Source organism: Pseudophryne corroboree, chromosome 4 (assembly GCF_028390025.1).
Source record: "Pseudophryne corroboree isolate aPseCor3 chromosome 4, aPseCor3.hap2, whole genome shotgun sequence".
Classification (NCBI taxonomy): domain Eukaryota; kingdom Metazoa; phylum Chordata; class Amphibia; order Anura; family Myobatrachidae; genus Pseudophryne; species Pseudophryne corroboree.
Window position 1 is genome coordinate 688,931,400 of NC_086447.1, and position 13,836 is coordinate 688,945,235.

Below are 13,836 nucleotides of genomic sequence, written 5' to 3' on the forward strand. Positions count from 1 at the left end.
AAGCAGTGGTATATAGGGCTGCCAGTACACATTATGCAACACAGTACCTCCAATTTATATTATGACACAGTTCATATGTCACCTTACAGTGTCCCTAGTTTATATTATCCCACACCATAGGTGCCGATTTATGTTTTTGCTGGTGGGTGCTTGGCGGGAGGCGGCAGTGAGGATGAACAGGCGGCCGCGGCAGTGGCTAATGCCTATTACACATTATGCAACACACCGTAATGCCCATTACGCAATATGCCACACACTGTAATTTCTATTACGCAATATGCCACACACCGTAATGCCGTTACGCATTATGCCACACACTGTAATTTCTATTACGCAATATGCAACACACCGTAATGCCCGTTACGCATTATGCAACACACCGTAACGCCCATTACACATTATGCAACACACCGTAATGCCTATTACACATTATGCAACACACTGTATGCCACACACCATTATGTCTATTACGCAATATGCCACACACCGTAATGTCTATTACACATTATGCCACACACCGTAATGTCTATTACACGTTATGCTACACCCTGTAACACCCATTATGCGTTATGTCACACACTGTAACGTCAAGTACATATTATGCCACACACAGTTATGGCCCTGACACCATTTTATGCCCCACACATAATAATGCCCCTTACAAATGATGCGACACACTAAGACTTCTAATTACTTTTAAATTACCCGCCTGTTGCTAGGGATCTCCTGCGCGTTGCCAGGGGTTTCATGCACATTGGGGGTAATTTTGAGTTGATCGCAGCAGGAACTTCGTTAGCAGTTGGGCAAAACCATGTGCACTGCAGGGGGGGCAGATGTAACATGTGCAGAGAGAGTTAGATTTGGGTGGGGTGCGTTCAATCTGCAATCTAAATTGCAGTGTAAAGATAAAGCAGCCAGTGTTTACCCTGCACAGAAACAAAATAACCCACCCAAATCTAACTCTGTCTGCACATATTATATCTGTTTCATCTGCAGTGCACATGGTTTTGCCCAACTGCTAACAAAGTTCCTGCTGCGATCAACTCAGAATTACCACCATTGTCAGGGGTCTCCATGTTGCGAGGTGTTTCATGCGCATTGTCAGGGGTCTCCTGCACATTGCCAGGGGTTTCATGCATGTTGCCAGGGTTCTCCTGCACATTCCCAGGGGTTTCCTGCGCATTGCCAGTTGTCTCCTGTGCATTGCCAGGGTTCTCCCGGCCGCTGCCCCAGTAAAGTATGGGAGGGTGGGTGCATGCATCAGTATGTATGCTGCTAGCCCCTGCAGTGGATTGAGACGCGCTGGGGTCTGCAGAAGCGCTTCCGTACTTTGCAGTGTAAAAACAAAACCTTCAAATGCCCGTCGCCGGGGAGACAGGTGCTAGTGGTCAAATGTGACCTCTAGCGTCTGTCTCCTCCTTGGCGGTGGCCATTTTTGTTGGGTTTTTTTACTCTGCAATGTACGGAAGTGATTCCGCAGCCCCCAGCGTGTCTCAATACACTGTGGGGGCTGCGTTGGCTAGCGGTAACTGTACTGGGGCAGTGGCTGGTTACGTGAGTGCTCCTCATTGTCTGTGGGTGCTCGGGCTCGGGAGCACCCACGGAATCGGCGCCTATGTCCCACACTATAGTGCCTGAACGTCATACTGTGCCACATTACAGTGCCCCAGTTCATATAGTATTATGTAACATTATAATGCCCTCCAGTTCATTTTAAACTTCATCACAAAGAGCAGGTCCAAGGGCATAACTAGATATATAGTAGTTTAGGCCTCAAGCCAAAAGTTTGTATGTGCCACTATGGACCACCCAATGGTGAAAAATGTGTAACTCATCTTATCTCTGGGCCCCATAGCAGCTGCACTCCCTGCACCGATGGTAGCTATGCCCTTGACTGGAGCTCTGGTCAACCATACAAACTATACAATATATATATATATATAGTGAAAGAAGTGGAATGACACAGCGCCACTTGTGGGGTGGGTTCTCAGTATAGTATATATAAAAAAACAGAATTGCTGATAAAAACACACGTAACCTCTCTAGAAGGTGTCTGCCAACCCTTAAGAATGCAGTACTGGTACAGTACTGCTGGGAAATGTATAGAAATGGGGGGAATAAGGGTACCGGCGACTTATGTTTTTTAAAAATAATAGTTAAAAATACTTAGAAATAGATTTTAAAAGCCAAAAGATATATAATAAAACAGGCAAGCTTTAATATCACATAAAAGCGTGTTACAACATAAAACGTACTCCAGACTATTAATAAAAACATAAAAACATAAACATAAAAGGTCTTTGTAAAAAGGTAAGGAAGTTCTGACTTAACTCTTTAAAAATAGGCAAGGGAGTCACCACAGGGAGCCCAACGCGTTTCGTCACAACTGACTTCTTCAAAGGGTGAGGACAGAATGAAGCTACGTGCTTATTTATACCCCTGATGGACTGACTCAGGGTTGGTGATGTCATAATTAGTCACATGACACAATTGAAAATATGCAAGATACAGATCATTGAGGACACTCTGTTGGGACATGATCTCAGGCTAAGGGTGATAACATGAGGGTGTAGAACATAAAACGAGTGGTTTTAGGGCTAAATCGACAATAGGAGAGATATAAAATGTAAAAATGTCTTAATTCGCGGCACTTCCGCCCCGCTTCCGGTGACGGAGGAGACGCGTCACGTGTCTCCTGGTATTTCCGCCCCACTTCCGGTTTCGTCCATGCGCATGCGCCGGCCGCTCTGGTCGCGCACTGCGCATGTGTCCACAGGCTTACTAGTCAGTGTAGTCTCCTCTCCAGGTCTCCATATTGTAAATGTCCCTCCTGCTGGGTGCTGTGGCGGCCATATTGGTGGTGACATACTCCATAGGATAGACAGGAAGAGCGGTGGCCATCTTTGGGGAGTCCTTGGAGACATATATTCGTAGTTCATCGGTAACCATGACAACGGATACATAGAGGGGAGCAAAAAGAAGACGATATAGTGAAGATTATGCAGTGGTCACTTTGTTATAGTTTACTCCTGCTTGGACCCAATAAATGTTATAGGAGGAAATGATTTTAGCTTAGTAGAAAAGTGGAGTTAATGCTAATAAAAATACAAATATGAAAAATAAAATAAAATAAAACAAAAGTAGAAAATATAATATAAAAATAAAAATAAACTAAATATAAAAATAAAAATGCTTTGGTATAGGAGCGACACACATACTTCAATGTGACACACACATAACATATTATATGGAATTGTGACATCCTGAAGTAAAATCAAGGTGATATCAGGACTTTTAAGTGCCCGGTGAGTGGAAGCTTAGGTTGTAACCCCCTGACGATAACGAAAGAGCGAGGGGGTTGGGGGTGGGGGGGGGGGGGTGTTGGATGGGTTGACCAAGTGGATTGAATGCAAAAGTACTGTGTGAGTGATGTGAGGGTGTGAATTCCAAATATTCAGAATTGTTACGTGAGTCGTGTATCAACATGGATAAAGACATGTGGTGATGGATGGAGCACTGGTTAGCTCGACGTTATTTGTCAGTCTTTACAGTACCTGATCTTCCCGGGGAGTCCCCTCCCTGGTACTGGTCTGGCCCAGACACTGCTTAGCTTCCAAGATCGGACGAGATTGGGCGTGCCAGTGCGGTTTGACTGTACACGAATGGTAAACATCTTAATACCAGGAACCCGGTCGCAAATCACACACGTAATTCGAGAGGTTTAGTATTTTAATATTTTATTCTAATATAGCGTGACTCAAATTCCCCTAGGGTGGGTAGTGTACAGGTGGTGTGGATGGGGGAAGGGGAAGGGGGGGGGGGGAAGGAACGGGGTGGCGATGTAAGAGGTGAATGTGGCAACCGAAGAAGAGGAAGTAATGAAGGATACAGCACCTCATAGGAAGGGTGCGATTTCATAGCTCTCGTTCAGGCCTGTTGGTTGCAGGGTCCGTAACTGGAAAATCCAGTACATCTCCCTTCTCGATAGTTTGTTTGCCAGGTCACCTCCTCTCTCTCCCAAACGCACATGTTCAATCGCCTTAAATGTGAGGTCCTCGGGGTTGGAGTTATGCTGTGATGTGAAGTGTCTGGGAACATAATGGCTTTCCACCTTATTTTTGATGCTCCTTATGTGTTCCTGGATTCTCATTTTTAAGGGTCTTTTGGTCTTGCCCACGTATTTCTTTTTGCAAGAACATTCCAGTAGGTAGATCACGGACGTGGTGTTACAGTTCATAAATTCCTTAATGGTGTACTGTTTCTTGTCCTCCATGTCGCTAAAGGTTCTCCTATTCGGATGTAAAAATTTGCATATATTACATTTCCCACATTTATATGAACCCACACATTTGGGCATTAAGTTGTTCTTGGTGGACTTCTCCTTCAAGAGGCTGGGTGCAAGATGGTCCTTCAGGTTTCTAGATTTCTTGAAGATGATAACTGGTTCAGAAGGTAGAATGTCTTTGAGTACAGGGTCCATGAGAAGAATGTTCCAGTGATTCCTGAGTGAATTCCTGATAATTTTCTCGTGTTGGTTATAAGTGGTGATGAAGGCGACCGGATCCTTCTTGGCGTCTCTTGGTTTGTACTTCAGGAGGTCTTCTCTGGCCACGTTTCTTGTTTTTTCCAGTGCTTGCTCCACAATGGGCCCCGGGTATTCTTTGTCCTGGAACCTCTTGCTATAGACCTTCAGTTGGTCATCACAGTCCTTTGGATTCGTACAGTTCCTCTTTATCCTCGAGAACTGTGAAGCCGGGATGTTATCCTTCCACTTTCGGAGGTGGTTACTTCGATAGTGCAGGTAGCTGTTCATGTCCACCTCCTTGATGAAGTTATTAGTGGTAACGCCTCCGTTTTCACCAATTAGAATCAGGTCCAGGTATTCGACCGATCTAACGTTGGTGTTTGAGGTGAAGGTCAAGTTCAGATCATTGTTTCCCAGCGTATTTAAAAACTCATTAAAAGATTCGACTGTGCCATTCCAAATGATTAAAATATCGTCAATGTAACGTTTGTAGAGTACCACATTTTCCTTGAAAGCCTTAGAATCGTAAATTTGCGTCTTCTCCCAACATCCCATGAATAAATTGGCGAAACTTGGGGCAAAAATCGTCCCCATAGCTGTGCCGCAGCGTTGTAGGTAAAACTGGTTAAGAAATTTAAAATAGTTATGACTGAGGATAAAAAGCATAAGATCACAAATAAAATCTCGGTGGGTGGTAGTGAGGGTTTGATCATTGTTCAAAAATTCCCTGCATGCAGCTATGCCTTTACAATGTTCGATGCATGTGTACAGGGATTGAACATCAACTGTCGCCCATATATATGTATCCTTCCACTCAATTGCTCCAAGTATGTTAAGTATCGATGTTGTATCTTTTAAATAGGATGGTAATGTAGTCACATATTTCTTCAAGAAAACATCCACATACTCGGACAGATTGGAGGTTAGTGAACCTATTCCCGCCACTATTGGTCTGCCAGGTGGGTTCGTCAGGGATTTATGGATCTTCGGTAAAAAGTAAAAAATGGGGGTAATGGGATTGGATTGCATCAGGAATTGGTACTCTTCCTTTGTTATCACATTGCTCCGTAATGCATGGAGAAGTATGGTCCTTAGTTCTTCCACGAAGGGTTCTTTTGGGTCACCCTGGAGTTGTGTATAGGATTTAGCATCACCAAGTAGTCTTAGTGCCTCTTTTGTATAGAGGTCATGGTCCATTATAACCAATCCCCCCCCTTTGTCAGCTTGTTTTATAACTATGTTTTTGTTCTTTTGCAGTTTTTTCAGGGCTTCACACTCTCGGTTTCCCAGATTCCTTCCCTCAATCGTTTTCTGTTCAGTGTCACACAAGTCCTTTTTTACCATATCATAGAAGATACTAACGTTACTTCCTTTTGATTCTAGTGGGTAATATTTTGATGTGGGTTTGAGACCAGACTTAGAGTGTTCCTCATAATTGCTTATGACAGCATCTTCTTTACGTAGAAAGTGTCTCTTGAGTGTTAGCTTCCTCACAAATTTATTCAGATCTATGAAGGTCTCAAATTTGTTCAAGCCATTCGTTGGTGCAAATGTCAGACCCTTACTGAGTAGAGTGGTTTCCGGTTTCGTGAGAGTATGCTTGGATAAGTTGAAGATGCCTTTGTCCCGTGGGTCTGTTAGTGTAGGGTCCTTCTTTTCTGGTCTCTCCCTCCTACCGCCCCGTTTTCCTCTTCTTCTAGTAATCTTTTTTTCATTGGAGATGCATGTCTGCTGTCCTCTCTCACCATGTTTCTTACCATGTCTTTTGTTCGTGCACCCGTTCTTGCCGATAAAAAATCCTGGTCCCCTGTGGAGTCTCTTCTTTGTAGAGCTGAGAATCTGTTTACATTGGTTTTTATGTGTGGGTTCAATGGGGAATCCTCGCTGTTCGTCCTGGTTTTCTTCCATTTGTTGGGTACTGTCTTCCATTGGTACCTCCCCGCTGTGTTGGATTGTGGGCCGGGAGCCCTGAACCGGCTCCAGTTCTTCATATGTCCTTTACTGTAATCATTTCTGTCCCGAAGAAATCTCTTCTCCTTCCCTTTGATGACTTCCCCTTCGATATGCTCTAGTTTCGTATTGAGTACTTTTTCATTAATAGTGTAGTCCTCCTTATCCTTGAATCCGATCATTTCGGATTCTTTTGCCTTTATTTCGACCTCTAGTTCCGCCAGGGTATCCTTCTTTTTACGGATAAGAAGTTTCATAAGGTCAATGGAACACCTGTGTAGGATGGAGTCCCATTCTTCTATAAAGTCTGTATCCATTGTGCCAAACGTGGGCTGTTTAAGGAGTCTCAGGCCTCTGGGTACTCTGTTAACTGTGATGTAATGTTCCAGGCCTTTGACATCCCACCACGTTTTCACTTCCTTAATAAGGAGTTTCTCCATACCCCAAAATAGATCATCAAGGTCTTGTGAGGGTGTTGGAGCATCCACCTGTTTGTTCTCATTAAATATCTTTTGGCATAAATCATTTCTCTTAACTGTACGGTCAGTGTTCCCAAACATTCTAAAAGGAACGCTGGACTGATACTGGATTCTTGCCTCACCAGGCTGCTATATCAGTGTACCGAGAGAAAATTTGTGAAAGAAGTGGAATGACACAGCGCCACTTGTGGGGTGGGTTCTCAGTATAGTATATATAAAAAAACAGAATTGCTGATAAAAACACACGTAACCTCTCTAGAAGGTGTCTGCCAACCCTTAAGAATGCAGTACTGGTACAGTACTGCTGGGAAATGTATAGAAATGGGGAGAATAAGGGTACCGGCGACTTATGTTTTTTAAAAATAATAGTTAAAAATACTTAGAAATAGATTTTAAAAGCCAAAAGATATATAATAAAACAGGCAAGCTTTAATATCACATAAAAGCGTGTTACAACATAAAACGTACTCCAGACTATTAATAAAAACATAAAAACATAAACATAAAAGGTCTTTGTAAAAAGGTAAGGAAGTTCTGACTTAACTCTTTAAAAATAGGCAAGGGAGTCACCACAGGGAGCCCAACGCGTTTCGTCACAACTGACTTCTTCAAAGGGTGAGGACAGAATGAAGCTACGTGCTTATTTATACCCCTGATGGACTGACTCAGGGTTGGTGATGTCATAATTAGTCACATGACACAATTGAAAATATGCAAGATACAGATCATTGAGGACACTCTGTTGGGACATGATCTCAGGCTAAGGGTGATAACATGAGGGTGTAGAACATAAAACGAGTGGTTTTAGGGCTAAATCGACAATAGGAGAGATATAAAATGTAAAAATGTCTTAATTCGCGGCACTTCCGCCCCGCTTCCGGTGACGGAGGAGACGCGTCACGTGTCTCCTGGTATTTCCGCCCCACTTCCGGTTTCGTCCATGCGCATGCGCCGGCCGCTCTGGTCGCGCACTGCGCATGTGTCAACAGGCTTACTAGTCAGTGTAGTCTCCTCTCCAGGTTTCCATATTGTAAATGTCCCTCCTGCTGGGTGCTGTGGCGGCCATATTGGTGGTGACATACTCCATAGGATAGACAGGAAGAGCGGTGGCCATCTTTGGGGAGTCCTTGGAGACATATATTCGTAGTTCATCGGTAACCATGACAACGGATACATAGAGGGGAGCAAAAAGAAGACGATATAGTGAAGATTATGCAGTGGTCACTTTGTTATAGTTTACTCCTGCTTGGACCCAATAAATGTTATAGGAGGAAATGATTTTAGCTTAGTAGAAAAGTGGAGTTAATGCTAATAAAAATACAAATATGAAAAATAAAATAAAATAAAACAAAAGTAGAAAATATAATATAAAAATAAAAATAAACTAAATATAAAAATAAAAATGCTTTGGTATAGGAGCGACACACATACTTCAATGTGACACACACATAACATATTATATGGAATTGTGACATCCTGAAGTAAAATCAAGGTGATATCAGGACTTTTAAGTGCCCGGTGAGTGGAAGCTTAGGTTGTAACCCCCTGACGATAACGAAAGAGCGAGGGGGGTGGGGGGGGGGGGGGTGTTGGATGGGTTGACCAAGTGGATTGAATGCAAAAGTACTGTGTGAGTGATGTGAGGGTGTGAATTCCAAATATTCAGAATTGTTACGTGAGTCGTGTATCAACATGGATAAAGACATGTGGTGATGGATGGAGCACTGGTTAGCTCGACGTTATTTGTCAGTCTTTACAGTACCTGATCTTCCCGGGGAGTCCCCTCCCTGGTACTGGTCAGGCCCAGACACTGCTTAGCTTCCAAGATCGGACGAGATTGGGCGTGCCAGTGCGGTTTGACTGTACACGAATGGTAAACATCTTAATACCAGGAACCCGGTCGCAAATCACACACGTAATTCGAGAGGTTTAGTATTTTAATATTTTATTCTAATACAGCGTGACTCAAATTCCCCTAGGGTGGGTAGTGTACAGGTGGTGTGGATGGGGGAAGGGGAAGGGGGGGGGTGGGGGGGTGGGGGGGGGAAGGAACGGGGTGGCGATGTAAGAGGTGAATGTGGCAACCGAAGAAGAGGAAGTAATGAAGGATACAGCACCTCATAGGAAGGGTGCGATTTCATAGCTCTCGTTCAGGCCTGTTGGTTGCAGGGTCCGTAACTGGAAAATCCAGTACATCTCCCTTCTCGATAGTTTGTTTGCCAGGTCACCTCCTCTCTCTCCCAAACGCACATGTTCAATCGCCTTAAATGTGAGGTCCTCGGGGTTGGAGTTATGCTGTGATGTGAAGTGTCTGGGAACATTATGGCTTTCCACCTTATTCTTGATGCTCCTTATGTGTTCCTGGATTCTCATTTTTAAGGGTCTTTTGGTCTTGCCCACGTATTTCTTTTTGCAAGAACATTCCAGTAGGTGTTACAGTTCATAAATTCCTTAATGGTGTACTGTTTCTTGTCCTCCATGTCGCTAAAGGTTCTCCTATTCGGATGTAAAAATTTGCATATATTACATTTCCCACATTTATATGAACCCACACATTTGGGCATGAAGTTATATCTTTTGGCTTTTAAAATCTATTTCTAAGTATTTTTAACTATTATTTTTAAAAAACATAAGTCGCCGGTACCCTTATTCCCCCCATTTCTATACATTTCCCAGCAGTACTGTACCAGTACTGCATTCTTAAGGGTTGGCAGACACCTTCTAGAGAGGTTACGTGTGTTTTTATCAGCAATTCTGTTTTTTTATATATACTATACTGAGAACCCACCCCACAAGTGGCGCTGTGTCATTCCACTTCTTTCACAAATTTTCTCTCGGTACACTGATATAGCAGCCTGGTGAGGCAAGAATCCAGTATCAGTCCAGCGTTCCTTTTAGAATGTTTGGGAACACTGACCGTACAGTTAAGAGAAATGATTTATGCCAAAAGATATTTAATGAGAACAAACAGGTGGATGCTCCAACACCCTCACAAGACCTTGATGATCTATTTTGGGGTATGGAGAAACTCCTTATTAAGGAAGTGAAAACGTGGTGGGATGTCAAAGGCCTGGAACATTACATCACAGTTAACAGAGTACCCAGAGGCCTGAGACTCCTTAAACAGCCCACGTTTGGCACAATGGATACAGACTTTATAGAAGAATGGGACTCCATCCTACACAGGTGTTCCATTGACCTTATGAAACTTCTTATCCGTAAAAAGAAGGATACCCTGGCGGAACTAGAGGTCGAAATAAAGGCAAAAGAATCCGAAATGATCGGATTCAAGGATAAGGAGGACTACACTATTAATGAAAAAGTACTCAATAAGAAACTAGAGCATATCGAAGGGGAAGTCATCAAAGGGAAGGAGAAGAAATTTCTTCGGGACAGAAATGATTACAGTAAAGGACATATGAAGAACTGGAGCCGGTTCAGGGCTCCCGGCCCACAATCCAACACAGCGGGGAGGTACCAATGGAAGACAGTACCCAACAAATGGAAGAAAACCAGGACGAACAGCGAGGATTCCCCATTGAACCCACACATAAAAACCAATGTAAACAGATTCTCAGCTCTACAAAGAAGAGACTCCACAGGGGACCAGGATTTTTTATCGGCAAGAACGGGTGCACGAACAAAAGACATGGTAAGAAACATGGTGAGAGAGGACAGCAGACATGCATCTCCAATGAAAAAAGATTACTAGAAGAAGAGGAAAACGGGGCGGTAGGAGGGAGAGACCAGAAAAGAAGGACCCTACACTAACAGACCCACGGGACAAAGGCATCTTCAACTTATCCAAGCATACTCTCACGAAACCGGAAACCACTCTACTCAGTAAGGGTCTGACATTTGCACCAACGAATGGCTTGAACAAATTTGAGACCTTCATAGATCTGAATAAATTTGTGAGGAAGCTAACACTCAAGAGACACTTTCTACGTAAAAAAGATGCTGTCATAAGCAATTATGAGGAACACTCTAAGTCTGGTCTCAAACCCACATCAAAATATTACCCACTAGAATCAAAAGGAAGTAACGTTAGTATCTTCTATGATATGGTAAAAAAGGACTTGTGTGACACTGAACAGAAAACGATTGAGGGAAGGAATCTGGGAAACCGAGAGTGTGAAGCCCTGAAAAAACTGCAAAAGAACAAAAACATAGTTATAAAACAAGCTGACAAAGGGGGGGGATTGGTTATAATGGACCATGACCTCTATACAAAAGAGGCACTAAGACTACTTGGTGATGCTAAATCCTATACACAACTCCAGGGTGACCCAAAAGAACCCTTCGTGGAAGAACTAAGGACCATACTTCTCCATGCATTACGGAGCAATGTGATAACAAAGGAAGAGTACCAATTCCTGATGCAATCCAATCCCATTACCCCCATTTTTTACTTTTTACCGAAGATCCATAAATCCCTGACGAACCCACCTGGCAGACCAATAGTGGCGGGAATAGGTTCACTAACCTCCAATCTGTCCGAGTATGTGGATGTTTTCTTGAAGAAATATGTGACTACATTACCATCCTATTTAAAAGATACAACATCGATACTTAACATACTTGGAGCAATTGAGTGGAAGGATACATATATATGGGCGACAGTTGATGTTCAATCCCTGTACACATGCATCGAACATTGTAAAGGCATAGCTGCATGCAGGGAATTTTTGAACAATGATCAAACCCTCACTACCACCCACCGAGATTTTATTTGTGATCTTATGCTTTTTATCCTCAGTCATAACTATTTTAAATTTCTTAACCAGTTTTACCTACAACGCTGCGGCACAGCTATGGGGACGTTGGGAGAAGACGCAAATTTACGATTCTAAGGCTTTCAAGGAAAATGTGGTACTCTACAAACGTTACATTGACGATATTTTAATCATTTGGAATGGCACAGTCGAATCTTTTAATGAGTTTTTAAATACGCTGGGAAACAATGATCTGAACTTGACCTTCACCTCAAACACCAACGTTAGATCGGTCGAATACCTGGACCTGATTCTAATTGGTGAAAACGGAGGCGTTACCACTAAGAACTTCATCAAGGAGGTGGACATGAACAGCTACCTGCACTATCGAAGTAACCACCTCCGAAAGTGGAAGGATAACATCCCGGCTTCACAGTTCTCGAGGATAAAGAGGAACTGTACGAATCCAAAGGACTGTGATGACCAACTGAAGGTCTATAGCAAGAGGTTCCAGGACAAAGAATACCCGGGGCCCATTGTGGAGCAAGCACTGGAAAAAACAAGAAACGTGGCCAGAGAAGACCTCCTGAAGTACAAACCAAGAGACGCCAAGAAGGATCCGGTCGCCTTCATCACCACTTATAACCAACACGAGAAAATTATCAGGAATTCACTCAGGAATCACTGGAACATTCTTCTCATGGACCCTGTACTCAAAGACATTCTACCTTCTGAACCAGTTATCATCTTCAAGAAATCTAGAAACCTGAAGGACCATCTTGCACCCAGCCTCTTGAAGGAGAAGTCCACCAAGAACAACTTAATGCCCAAATGTGTGGGTTCATATAAATGTGGGAAATGTAATATATGCAAATTTTTACATCCGAATAGGAGAACCTTTAGCGACATGGAGGACAAGAAACAGTACACCATTAAGGAATTTATGAACTGTAACACCACGTCCGTGATCTACCTACTGGAATGTTCTTGCAAAAAGAAATACGTGGGCAAGACCAAAAGACCCTTAAAAATGAGAATCCAGGAACACATAAGGAGCATCAAGAATAAGGTGGAAAGCCATAATGTTCCCAGACACTTCACATCACAGCATAACTCCAACCCCGAGGACCTCACATTTAAGGCGATTGAACATGTGCGTTTGGGAGAGAGAGGAGGTGACCTGGCAAACAAACTCTCGAGAAGGGAGATGTACTGGATTTTCCAGTTACGGACCCTGCAACCAACAGGCCTGAACGAGAGCTATGAAATCGCACCCTTCCTATGAGGTGCTGTATCCTTCATTACTTCCTCTTCTTCGGTTGCCACATTCCCCTCTTACATCGCCACCCCGTTCCTTCCCCCCCCCACCCCACCCCCCACCCCCCCCCTTCCCCTTCCCCCATCCACACCACCTGTACACTACCCACCCTAGGGGAATTTGAGTCACGCTATATTAGAATAAAATATTAAAATACTAAACCTCTCGAATTACGTGTGTGATTTGCGACCGGGTTCCTGGTATTAAGATGTTTACCATTCGTGTACAGTCAAACCGCACTGGCACGCCCAATCTCGTCCGATCTTGGAAGCTAAGCAGTGTCTGGGCCTGACCAGTACCAGGGAGGGGACTCCCCGGGAAGATCAGGTACTGTAAAGACTGACAAATAACGTCGAGCTAACCAGTGCTCCATCCATCACCACATGTCTTTATCCATGTTGATACACGACTCACGTAACAATTCTGAATATTTGGAATTCACACCCTCACATCACTCACACAGTACTTTTGCATTCAATCCACTTGGTCAACCCATCCAACACCCCCCCCCCCCCCCACCCCCCTCGCTCTTTCGTTATCGTCAGGGGGTTACAACCTAAGCTTCCACTCACCGGGCACTTAAAAGTCCTGATATCACCTTGATTTTACTTCAGGATGTCACAATTCCATATAATATGTTATGTGTGTGTCACATTGAAGTATGTGTGTCGCTCCTATACAAAAGCATTTTTATTTTTATATTTAGTTTATTTTTATTTTTATATTATATTTTCTACTTTTGTTTTATTTTATTTTATTTTTCATATTTGTATTTTTATTAGCATTAACTCCACTTTTCTACTAAGCTAAAATCATTTCCTCCTATAACATTTATTGGGTCCAAGCAGG

General features: G+C 43.2%; 3 pseudogenes; 1 reads left to right on the forward strand and 2 right to left on the reverse strand.

Annotated features, from left to right (window-relative positions):
- Positions 1–3,542: 3,542 nt before the first annotated feature.
- Positions 3,543–3,660, reverse strand: LOC134912703 (5S ribosomal RNA; annotated as a pseudogene).
- A 5,044-nt stretch (positions 3,661–8,704) lies between these two features.
- LOC134912789 (5S ribosomal RNA) lies at positions 8,705–8,822 on the reverse strand (annotated as a pseudogene).
- Positions 8,823–13,208: 4,386 nt separating this feature from the next.
- On the forward strand, positions 13,209–13,326 carry LOC134912790 (5S ribosomal RNA; annotated as a pseudogene).
- The last annotated feature ends 510 nt before the right edge of the window (positions 13,327–13,836 follow it).